The sequence below is a fragment of the Odocoileus virginianus genome, chromosome 8 (genome assembly GCF_023699985.2).
Source record: "Odocoileus virginianus isolate 20LAN1187 ecotype Illinois chromosome 8, Ovbor_1.2, whole genome shotgun sequence".
Classification (NCBI taxonomy): Eukaryota; Metazoa; Chordata; class Mammalia; order Artiodactyla; family Cervidae; genus Odocoileus; species Odocoileus virginianus.
The window spans coordinates 20,432,857-20,445,723 of NC_069681.1; the positions used below are offsets into that span (position 1 = coordinate 20,432,857).

Below are 12,867 nucleotides of genomic sequence, written 5' to 3' on the forward strand. Positions count from 1 at the left end.
AAGTGACTTCTCATAATTCCTTTACTCTTCAACAGCTAATATTCTATTTTTCTGTGTTTTCTTCTGGACTAAAACTCTCTTTAGCAGTACTTTTGGGTGAGTAAGTTTCCTCTTGGCATGATCTCTATTGAAGCAGCTTCTAAACCCTAATGAACTGGGAACAATTCTTCAGTCCTGTATCATTCTGCCTTAAATTGGACACTTGAACTTCAGAGAGGAATTACCTGCAATTATCATTTCATGACTATTTTCAAGATTCCCCACTTTCAACATCTGTTGCATGTGGTCTGCGGAAGTAGAGGAAGTCAAACGCCATGGGCAAGGAAGCGATTCTGTCACTCTTCAGGATGAGCTTCCCTGATAGCTCAGTTGGTAAAGATTCACCTGCAATGCAGGAGACCCCAGTTTGATTCCTGCGTTGGGAAGATCCACTGGAGAAGGGTTAGGCTACCCACTTCAGTGTTCTTGGGCTTCCCTTGTGGTTCAGCTGGCAAAGAATCTGCCTGCAATGTGGGAGACCTGGTTCAATATCTGGGTTGGGAAAATCCCCTGGAGAAGAGAACAGCTACCCACTCCAGTATTCTGGCCTGGAGAATTCCAGGGACTGTAGAGTCCACTAGGTCACAAAGTGACCAATATGACTTTCACTTCACTTTCCAGAATGGGCTTAGAGATCATCCTTCCTAACTCCCTGTTTAGTAAGAAAAATGAAGCCCAGAAAGGTCAGAACTAATAAATTCTGTGGTTGAAATTTGACCCAAGGTGTTAAAATTTTTTAATTTTAAATAATTTTAGATTTTTAGAAAAAAATTCAAATCTACCTTCCTCTGCTGCTGCTGCTAAGTCGCTTCAGTCATGTCTGACTCTGTGCGACCCCATAGTTGGCAGCCCACCAGGCTCCCCCGTCCCTGGGATAGTCCAGGCAAGAACATTGGAGTGGGTTGCCATTTCCTTCTCCAGTGCATGAAACTGAAAAGTGAAAGTGAGGTCACTCAGTCCTGTCCGACTCTTCGCGACCCCATGGACTGCAGCCCACCAGGCTCCTCCGTCCATGGGATTTTCCAGGCAAGAGTACTGGAGTGGGGTGCCATTGCCTTCTCTGTACCTTCCTCTAGCCCCCTCTTAATGTTAACAGACAACCATAGTTCAATGATCAAAATCAGAAAACATCATTACGGTACTATTAATTAAACTACAGACCTTCAAATTTCATCATTTTCCCCTCTAGCATCTCTTTGTCTGTCATCCTGGGATCCAATTCAGAGTCTCTCATTGCATTGAATTATTATACCTCCTTAGTTTCTTCCAGTTTGGGAGAACTCCTCAATCTTTGTCTTCCATGACCTTGACACTGCTGAAGAGTCCTGGCCAGATATTTTGTAGAATGTCATTCACTTGGGGGTTTGTCTAATGTTTCCTCACCATTAGACAGAATTTATGTATGAGGCAGTGTCCTTCTCAGTGAATTATATTAGAAAATGCACAATGCTGGTATGTCCTGTTACTGGTGATAATATCCTTGATCATGTGGTTAAGGTGGTATCAGTCAGGTTTCTCTGCTCTTATTATTTTCCCCTTTGTAACTGATGAATATCCTAGTAGAGCTACATTGAGATGATGCTAATATCCTAATTTTCCTCAAACTTTCACCTATAGGTTTTAGTATTTATCGGTTGGAGAAGGAAATGGCAGGCCACTCCAGTATTCTTGACTAGAGAATCCTGTGGACAGCGGAGCCTGGTGGGCTACTGTCCATAGTGTCGCACAGAGTTGGACACGACTGAAGCGACTTAGCATGCATGCATGCATTGGAGAAGGAAATGGCAACCCACTCCAGTATTCTTGCCTGGAGAATTCCAGGGATAGAGGAGCCTGGTGGGCTGCCATCTATGGGGTTGCACAGAGTCAGACACGACTGAAGAAACTTACAGCAGCAGCAGCAGTGGATGTTACCTGCAACAATTATTATTGTAATGTTTACCTAATAGTGATTTTGTTATAGATAGATGGAAATAGAGACATCTTTCTGCTAATAGCCAGATGGATATTTATTTTATTCTGTGGATCACAACCCAGTGTTATCATTATTTACTTTGTTGCTCAAATTGTTCCAACTTTGGCCACTGGGGACTCCTTTAGGTTGGCTCATATCTCCTTTTGTCACACCTCATCATTGTGGGGTTATGTTGCTTGTGGGACTATGTTGCTGGTTTGAGTACTTCATTATTTTCTTCATTTCTTTTTTTAAAGACTATATTTTTAAAATTTTAATTTCTTTATTTGGCTGTGCTGGGTCTCAGCTGCAGCATGTGGCATCTAGTTCCCTGATCAGGGATTGAATACAGCCCCTACATTGGGAGAACAGAGTCTTAGTCACTGGACCACCAGGGAAGTCTCAAGTACTTTCTTTTCTTTTTTTTTTTTTTTGTGCAATAGAGTTTATTAAAGTATAAAAGGGATAGAGAAAGCTTTTGACATAGACATCAGAAGGGGGCAGAAAGAGTACCCACTTGCTAGTGTTAGCAATGGAGTTATATACGCTTCAATGAATCCAAAGAATGTCTGGAGGTTGTAAAGACTTCATCAGACCTACTCCCATAATTTACATTTTAAGATAACAGAGTTGGCCAGAAGGTTTAATCCAGAGACTGTCCTCAGGCAGGATTCATTATGTTATATAATCCTTGTAAAGACCAGACCTACTCCCATAATTTACATTTTAAGATAACAGAGTTAGCAAGAATGTTTAATCCAGAGACTGTCCTTAGGCAGGATACATTATTGTTAAATAATCCTAAGGAATGTAGAGGAAAGAAAAAAAAGCTTGTCCTTTCTTCCTCCTTGAGAATTCCAGACCCCTCTCTCCTTGGGGACCCCTAGACTTCTTATCAACCTGCCTAGGAAATGACTCTCTCATTCCTCCCTTTTCTTTTAGGAGAATTATGTTGCCAAGGGAAAGGGGTGTTGTTTTCATTTCATAACTACTTCCTGCTGTCTAGGGGCGTGGTCCCTAAATTGTTGAGGCAACATATTCTTCTAACTCTCATATTGAGAGTCTCTGATCCAGGGGCTCCAAGTAATAGTTGGAGGAGGCTGTGGCACTCGTAGGAGCTTAGACAACCATTTGTAAATTAAAAGCTTTTAGACAGTTAGAAAACCCCGTTATACAGTTACAGACATAAGGCAAGATAGTCATTAAACCAAGTTAAAATCAAAACGAAAAGTCACACTATGTCCATAGTTACACCAGTCCATCTTAAGGATGTTAATGTAAGGATGTTAGATGTAAGAAGAAGCATCACATATGATTGTTGTTGAAGGTATTTGCAGACTTGGAGAAAGTCTTTTCCTTGAAGTGGAGATATTCACCATGGGAAGCCTTCCACTGATGAAGAGGGGAGTGTTCCGCAGACCCAGCAGTTAGACCAATTATGAAATGCAGCATAGGAGTGAGCCCAGGACAGGAAGGCATTGTCTTGAGGATCAAACAGCAAACTCAGGATTTCTGGAGTCAGCAGAAGTAGGCTCACATAGATTATCAGGCCCATCTTTTGGCTCGTCCAGACCGTCCCATTATGGAAGCGGATTGGGAAGAAAGTGGGCCAGAGGCTTCAGTAAGCACGGAGTAAGTTGCCCCAGTATCTTGTCCTGAAGAATCCCGGTTGAGCCCCCAAGACGAAATGTTGTTGCTGAACCCACAAAAAGACACCAGAATTCTTGGCCTCCAGGGGAGAATTCAATTCGGGGCCAGAGACGAGGCTTGATCGCTCAGAGCTTTTGTGCAATAGAGTTTATTAAAGTATAAAAGGGATAGAGAAAGCTTCTGACATTAGACATCAGAAGGGGGCAGAAAGAGTACCCCAAGTACTTTATTTTCTGATACACGATTTTCCAGGTCAATTACATTCTGCCTACCCCAGCCCTAGAATCAACTGCTTCTCTGAAGAACCCTCTGAGCCAAGACTTTTTTTCATAAGCATCTCATGCTCCTTCCATCAGCTCATGTTATGTCGTAAACACCTTTGACTTGACCGTTTAGTACACTTTTCTCAGAAACACACTATACAGTAGGTGGAGTTTGTACTGGTCATTCAACATCGGCTTGTGGTTACTCCTGATGCTCCTCTGTCCACTTTAATTGTCCCAGGGAGATGATCCGGGCAGGAGGTCAGGGTGGGAAGACACAGAAGTGGACTGGAGGGCAGAAAAGGGGATGGTGTAGATTTCAATGAAGATATGGAGAGCGAGACTGGGAGACCCTGGACGGGACTCAAATAAGCACATCTGAGTTCTTTCTGCTACATGACTAGGTAAGTCCAAAAACCCACAAACATTTCAAAAGGAAGTTAGAATTTTAAAGTTTTTGTTTGTTTTGTTTTCAGTCCAAGGCTTTTGTTTGTTTGTTTGTTTGTTTGTTTGTTTGTTTAAATTGAAGTATAGCTGATGTACTTTCCTCAGTGATTTTCAATGTATTCTTGACTCTGTGGCTATAATTAACAAACTTGATCATGCCATTCTATTGGTTTGGTTTTTCTTGAGGTGGCGGGGAGGGCCACGCTGAGCGGCATGAAGGATCTTCCCTGACCAGGGATCGAACCTGTGCCCCTGCAGTAGACACATGGAATCCCAACCGCTGGACCACCAGCAAAGTCCCTAATTTTTCTGGCACTTGATCCACTCTGCCTGTAGGGAAGTTGCTCCTTGTGAGTTTGGCTTCTCTCCCTTCTCTCCCTCTTCTCTCTCTTTTGCCTCCAGCAGCTGTTCAGACTGATTTATGGGGTCGAGGCAAGTTGGTTTCTGGCTAAGTCTCACACACTCATTGAGGATGTGTTATTACACTCCCTGTGTTAGGGGATGGATAAAGTTATACGTAGAGATGTTAATTGAAAACAGAGCTACGTTCACAGTGGAAGTTAAAAGGAAGACTGAAAACAGAAGTGAAACTTCTAGTTTTCTAATCTTTTTCATAAATAATGCAACTTAAAAACAACTTAGAAAACTTCAAATAGATGAATATGTATCATAATGTGAATATATGCAGTCAAATCCTTGTTCCATTCCAAGATTCAAGAACACTCAAGGGTAACAAACACAGTAGTTCTGGGGTTTTAGTGAGGGATTGTTTTGCTGTTATAGGAATAGTGCTTCTATATCTTTTTATTTTTAACTGTCTGCAAATGACACTGCACTTTTTTCTACATACTTGCCCCTGTGTGTGGGAGAGAGAAAGAAATTCAAAGACAGAGAGGAGAGAGAGAGAGGACAGGGAAAGAGATATGACACACTAGTTTCTTACAGGAAATTTAATACATGTCAGCACAGATCTGACACTGACTCATTTGGCAGAAAGAACAAATTCACACGCCAGAGTAAACAGAGAATGGGGTGAGATCTCAAGAATAGGGGAAGGGTGGAGAGGCTGTCTACAATTTAAGATATGAATAGAGGTGCTTCCTTAAAATCATTTTCAGTTTCTCAGAGTCATGTTGAAGTTTTATCCTGACACCCTCAGCACTTGTCTGAAAGGATTTAGGAAGTTTCTTCCTTCCCTCTGATCTCCACAATCGTTTGGCCATTATGTCCAGCATAACCTACCTCCTTCTCCTCATCTCCTTTCTGTCCCCATGGGTACTCAGCATTCACCAAGTGTTCTTTCCATCTTTGACTGTCTCTGAATTATTCATCCCTTAAAATTCATTCTAGGCCTGTCTTCCTCCTTTGGTCAGAGCTAGTCATCTCTTTCTTGATGCCACCACTGAATCTTGTGCTAACTGATTCTATCATTCTGTCCCAAACGTGCTGTCACTGATGGTTTGTGTATTCACCTCCTCCGCTTGACTTAGGGCTGTGAGGTTCTTGAAGACTGGGATTGTGTCTACATTCCTAATGGGGTTTGTTTCTATATCCCCGGTGCCTAGCAGTGCTGAGCACACTCGGTGCTTGATAAATGCTTGGTAAATGAATGAAAAAATAAACAAATGCCCAGGTGAATAAATGAAGGAGTCTGCTCAGTTCATTAACGAACTGTTACTAACTAGTAAACTCCTCATTGTCAACCCCAAGCAGATGTTTCTCCCTGGAGTGGACAATTCATGACAAACCATGTGATAGAAGATTATATCCTTTAAAATGATATCTACAAGTGATAGTTTCTCTTCTACAAATAATTGTCTTCTCAGGATATTATTTTTACTTTTTGAAGGCATTTGTAATCATTATGCCTCGTGGTTCCATCTGGGCTTCCCTGGTGGCTCAGATGGTAAAGAATCTGCCTGCAATGCTGGAGACCTGGGTTTGATTCCTGGGTTGGGAAGATCGCCTGACGGAGGGCATGGCACCCCGCTCCAGGATTCTTGCCTGGAAAATCCCGTGAACCAAGAAGCCTGGGTGGTTACAGTCCAAAGGGGAGCCAAGAGTCGGACAGGACTGAGCGGATGAGCACAGCACGGCACATAGCGCCCTCTAGTGAAGCCAACTGGTAATGCAGTAATTAAGATAGCCGCATAAATATGAGAAACAGTGAAAAAACCATTTATAGAAAACGACCCTTCCTTTTCTGGGTTCAAAAACCTTCATTTGTGTCTACTTCGCACTTTCTAGAATTCGCCAGTCTTTTTCTTGCCAAAATAACCTATTTCTAAATATAGGGGCAGTGCCATGTCACTGGAAAATAATGTGAATATATGGAAAACTTTTACAATTAGCTTATATTTTACTGCCTTTAAATCAAAGAGCCACTGATATTTATTAACACAAAATACTATATAGATATTTTATGGAATAACATTTTTGTAAACAATGCAAACAACCCCAGCAATTTGTTTTTAAGAGTTTTTTTTTTTAATGTGGACCATTTTTAAAGTCTTTATTAAATTTGTTATAATATCATTTCTGTTTTATGTTTTGGTTTCTTGGCCACGAGGCCTGTGGGATCTTAGCTCCCCGACCAGGGATCAAACCCACACCCCCTGCCCTGGAAGGCAGTCTTAACCACCAGACCACCAGGGAAGTCCCCAATTTAATTAATATTTATCAAGTGGTTTTTAGTGATCGAAATGTGCTTCAGGATAAATATTGTGGCATCATGATACCCATTATTGTAAAACTTAAAAACAAATATTATTGCAAAGTGGTGTACTGTTTAAATATCTGTCTACTTAGACTATGAATCAAAGCAAAGGAGTCATGAACATAAAACACTTCAGAAGAGTCACTTACCTCGTGGTTCAGTGGTTAGGACTCCACGCTTCCACTGCAGGGGGCTCAGGTTCGATCCCTGGTCAGGGAACTAAGATCCTTCATGGTACACAGCATTGCCAAAAAATTGAACGCAAACAACCAAAAAACAAACCTTCAGAAGGGTGGTCACCTCTGTGGAGAGACAGGAGGAATGGATCAGAGTAAAACCTCCAGTAGCTTCCACAGGATTAGAAATGTTTTCGTTCTGGGTGAGGCCATGGGCACATGGATTTTTATTTTATTGTTATGCTTCAAAACTTCAATGTACATATTTTTTGATACAGTAATTCCACTTTTGAGAATTCTTACAGAAATGAAAGACCAATATACAAGGATATGCATAAAAAAGAAGAAAGAAAGAAAGATTAAACAAAAGAAATGAATAGTTACTATGTAAGCTCCATATATATTCTACTTTGGTACTCAGCTAAGTGTGATACATTTTGGTTTTTCATAAATGCAAAATTTGATGATAAATATTATGAGCATTACCATATGCTATGCTTCAATAAAAACTATGTTTTAAAACAAAAAAAAACTTTAAGTGATGTTTTAACAAACATTGTTTGGTGTAAATGGATACATAAGCATAATTATAATAAGGTATATTATGCTAATGAAAGAACACTGAATAGGACAAAGCGGAGAAAGTCGAGTAGCACAAAAAAGGAGGCAAACACAATTATTTCATATAGGGCTTTAAGAATGTTAAGAACACAATGTTCCATAGTATTTTCTTCAGTCCAAAATTTTAGTATGTTTTGGTAGTTGTTCCATCAACAATATTTCATTTATTTTTAAATGTTTTTAAGGTTTTTATATATATATTTTATATATCATTATTGATGTGTAGTTGATTTGCAACATTATATGAGTTTCAAGTGTAGAACATAGTGGTTCAATTTTAAAGTTACATACTCAAAAAAATAAATAAATAAAGTTACATACTCCATTTATAGTTATTACAAAATATTGGCTATATTCCCTGTGATAAGTGAAGTGAAAGTGTTAGTCACTCAGTTGTGTCTGACTCTTTGCGACCCCATGGACTGTAGCCCGCCAGGCTCCTCTGTCCATGGGATTCTCCAGGCAAGGATATTGGAGTGGGTTGCCATTCCCTTCTCCAGGGGATCTTCCCAACCCAGGGATCAAACCCTGGTCTCCTGCATTGCAGACAGATTCTTTACCATCTAAGCCACCAGGGAAGCCCCAAAAAAGTGACCTAAACACTTCACTAAAGAAGATATACAGTGGCAAATTTTCTTAATAAACTCTCTTCTCTACTCCTAAAGATCTCTTCAGGAGGAAAAGAAACTCATCTTAGCAGAGGATGGTTTCGATCCATCGACCTCTGGGTTATGGGCCCAGCACGCTTCCGCTGCGCCACTCTGCTGGTATGCTATACCAGACATCCTTGTAACATATTCATTCTGTACATAGTAATTTGTAGCTCTTAATTTTCTAACCCCATTAAACCCCACACCCCCCTCCCCGTGCCCAGCACGTCTCTGAATCCTGCTAGTAATCACTATGTGGTTTTCCCTAGTGGTTCAGATGGTAAAGAATCTGCCTGCAATGCAGGAGACCTGGGTTTGATCCCAGGGTCAGGAAGATCCCCTGGAGAAGGGAATGGCCACCCACTCCAGCATTGTTGCCTGGAGAATTCCATGGACAGAGGAGCCTGGCGGGCTACAGTCCATGGGGGTCACAAGGAGTCAAACACGACTAAGCGACTAACACTTTCATTTCTTTAAGTCACCACATCATTCTCAATATCTGTGAGTCTGTTTCTCTTGTGTTATATTCACTAGTTTGTTTTATGTTTTGGAGTCTACATATAAGTAATGTCATACAGTATTTGTCTTGCTCTGACTCGTTTCACTAAGCATATCCTCCAAGTCCATCTATGTTGTTGCAAATGGCAAAATTCCATTTTTTTTCTTTTATGGTTGAGTTGTATTCAATATTATATATATATATATACATATATATATATGCACACCACATCTTCTTTATCCATTCATCTGTCAATGGACACTTAGGTTGCTTCCATGACTATTGTAAATAATGCTGCTGTGAACATTGGGATGAATTTTTTTTTTAATTAGTGTTTTTTTCTTCTTTGAATATATACCCAGGAATGGAATTTCTGGATCATATCGTAGTTCTATTTTTGAAGGTGGAGTAAACTCAAATCCCAGCATGAGAGTAAAGCTAGTTACAAAACATTGGGGAAGGTTATAAAAAATTACTAATGCTTTTAAACCCACTGTCAGCAGAGAAAGACTGATTTGTTTGTTGGTTCACTTGGCCACCATATCCTGGTGGCACCTGGCTGGTGCTGGGGAAGTAAGACATCAGATTCCCAAGGTGGCCAAACAGGAGAAAAAGATGGGCCGGGACAAGAGGCGTATGCAGTACAACCGGAGCTTTGTCAATATTGTGCCCACCTTTGGCAAGAAGAAAGGCCCGATGTCAACTCCCAAATCCTTTGTAATCCTGGATTTCTCTAATAAAGCCACTTAGCCAATCAAAAAACAACAAAGCACACCATTAGAAAAGTGTGCACAGGGGAAAAGCCATGCACTCAGAACCAGAAAGAAGGTGTCTGCAAGTCAAGGAGAGAGGTGTTGGGAGAAGCCACCCTTGCTGACACCTTGACCTTGGACTTCCAGTCTCCAGAAAATATACTGAAGAAATTAATATATATAGCCAATTTGGGTGCCTAGGTCTATTTGTAGGTGTTGGATTCAGCTATCCACTTTGTCAGGTTCAAATCCTGTTACTTGGTTAACCAATAGAACTCTATATTCCCAGGAATATATCAAAGTCCTCTCTTGACATCTCATTTCACATCTTTTTTTCAGTAAGCATTATGTTTCCCTCAGTTCCTATCTACCATTTCAGGCAACCACAATAAACAGGAGTAGACAATAAACAACAGAACTCTAGATTTGGGGTTTTAGAACACTTCCAGGACATTCCTGGTTTCTGTGTTGATTTACCACTTAAGTAAGTATAAGCAGAGCTTCCCTGATAGCTCAATTGGTAACGAATTTGTCTGCAATGCAGGAGACCCTGGTTCAATTCCTGGGTCGGCAAGAACTGCTGGAGAAGGGATAGGCTAACCACTCCAGTATTCTTGAGCTTTCCTTGTGGCTCAGCTGGTAAAGAATTCACCCACAATGTGGGAGACCTGGGTTGGGAAGATCCCCTGGAGAAGGGGAAGGCTACCCACTCCAGTATTCTGGCCTAGAGAATTCTGACACAACTGAGCGACTTTCAAGTATAAGTAAGTGAGAATATGTCTGTGTGATTATTTAGTACTTCCCTTACTTTCTTGTGAATTTAGTAATGCATTTAAAAGTACTTTTGGAAGTAGTTTCAGTGAAAATGGCAAAGTAGGAAATATAGCCAATATTTTAGAGTAAGTATAAATGGAGTATAACCTTTAAAAATTGAATCATTATGTTGTACACACAAAACTCAAAATGTTGTAAATCAACTATATGTCAGTAAAAATAAAGATATACAAAAACCTTAAAAAAACAGTTATGTAAAGAATTTGCTTCCAGTGGAAATGGATGATAGTGATATATGAGGGTTAAGAACAATATGTTGTCTAGGTAGAACAGTGTTATTTCTTGTTCAGAAGTCCTAGACAAACTTCCACCCTCACCCTTAGGTTTCCTCATAGGTGAAGTAAGAATATTACAGGGATTAGTAAGAGAGATAAAGAGACCCTGGAATCTGTAATCTTCTTTTATGGGTTTTGTGCCTTGAAGGGCTTCTTTGTGACTTGAAGGGCTTCTTTACTCATAGGCTATTGATTAATTCTGGGGAGTGGTTTTGAGGGATCTCTTTGAATCCTGATGGGAGGTGCACTGTGAATTTTGCCAGTATCAGTGAAGATTTTGTCGGTAAGGAGGGCGAGAGCTGATTCAATAGCTGTTCCCAGGATCAGCTCTAGACAGAGCAAATGAAAGATGTCACAGCATCATTTAACTCATCTGATTGGCTGCTTTGATAAGTACTGTCAAATTTTAGAATTATCTCCCCACCCCCTCCTTTTGAGAGAAGGAAATTCTGGCATGATACTTCTTTTTTTTTTTTTTTAATCAACTTTGGCTCCTTTTTATTCAGGAAGCATACGCTAATTCATTTTATATGTTTTTTTTTTTTTTTTACATTCCAGAAATAAGCGAAAATAGCAGTTTTAAATATGTTACAAAGTTGGCTTTGGGGGCTAAATAAGCTTTTTTGAGAGAGGACCAGCCAACTGACCTTTTCATCAATGCACCAATGTATCTTCAGTCTTTTACCACGCTCTACCACAGCTGTGGCCACCTTGGATGTGATGTACATCCAAGCCGCGAGAAAGCTGTAACGGAGAGTTGCTGCAAGTCTCTCTGCAAGGCACCAAGAACAGACAGTTCCAGCTTCCTTTCTTCAGACCGAATCAAAATTTTGGAAACTTTTCAATTGCTGTCTCAAGTGGTGCTCTCTCAGAGTGAAGTCTGCTGCGGCTAAGTCACTTCAGTCGTGTCCGACTCTGTGCGACCCCATAGACGGCAGCCCACCAGGCACCCCCATCCCTGGGATTCTCCAGGCAAGAACACTGGAGTGGGTTGCCATTTCCTTCTCCAATGCATGAAAGTGAAAAGTGAAAGTGAAGTCGCTCAGTCGTGTCCGACTCTTCGAGACCCCATGGACCGCAGCCCACCAGGCTCCTCCGTCCATGGGATTTTCCAGGCAAGAGTACTGGAGTGGGTGCCATTGCCTTCTCCGTGGCATGTTACTTCTTTAAGAAGCCTCAGGCTTATACATGGATAGCAGTGGAAGAACTAAGGAGAAAAGGGTGTGTGTCTCTCAAAGGTCCTAGACTGAAGCAAGTAGGTTCAGAGACAGAAGCATCTTGAGGTTCACTGGAGGTCTCCACTGTTTGAACTGTTCTACTACTTCAGGGCAGGGGCTGCTTTATAGTAGTGGGCTTGTACACCACGAGCTTGACTCGGATGTCAGTTAGGACTGGAGGAGACTCAGCCCCAACCTAGAGAAATATGTCTCTAAACCACTTGGAGGGAGGATTGGGAAGAGCCTCAGGATCCCATCACTGAGAACTGACAGCTAGCTGGAAAGGTCCCTTAGAGGGTTACAGGTGCCTGAAGAGTTTCTCTCTTTCCCAAAGTCCTGGCTCTCTGCAACACTAGCAGAAACTAGGAGGGTCTTGCTTTTCATTTGCTGGAGTCGAAGATTCAGACGTTTGGTGGTCTTCCACTTAGGTGACTCCTCTAGTGCTCAAGAGAGCTGGTTTGCCAGATTAATTAAATTTGCAGTGGACGTAGTTTCCTATTTCTCTTGGTCCTTTTTACCAGCAGGGAAATGTCCTGGTTTAGCCTGTAAATAAACAGAATTAAAATCTACCTGGTTGGAATTAGCATCTGAAGGAAGGTCAGAATTTTCATTTAAAACAATCTGAAATGAACTGTAATAGTCATGAACAGGCTTATCAGATTTTTGTCTGCAAGCCTGAAATTTGTTCAACAGGCTTTGGAAAAACCCCAGGAATTGCCCTAGGAAGACATGAAGTGATTGTTGAGCCTGATCATATGAGTTAGCAGGCTAGTT

General features: G+C 41.1%; 1 non-coding gene across 1 annotated transcript; it reads right to left on the minus strand.

The window, feature by feature from the left end:
- Positions 1 to 8,560: 8,560 nt before the first annotated feature.
- On the minus strand, positions 8,561 to 8,632 carry TRNAM-CAU (transfer RNA methionine (anticodon CAU)). Its single transcript has one exon. It is a non-coding gene; the product is annotated as a tRNA-Met (tRNA).
- Between the last annotated feature and the right edge of the window lie 4,235 nt (positions 8,633 to 12,867).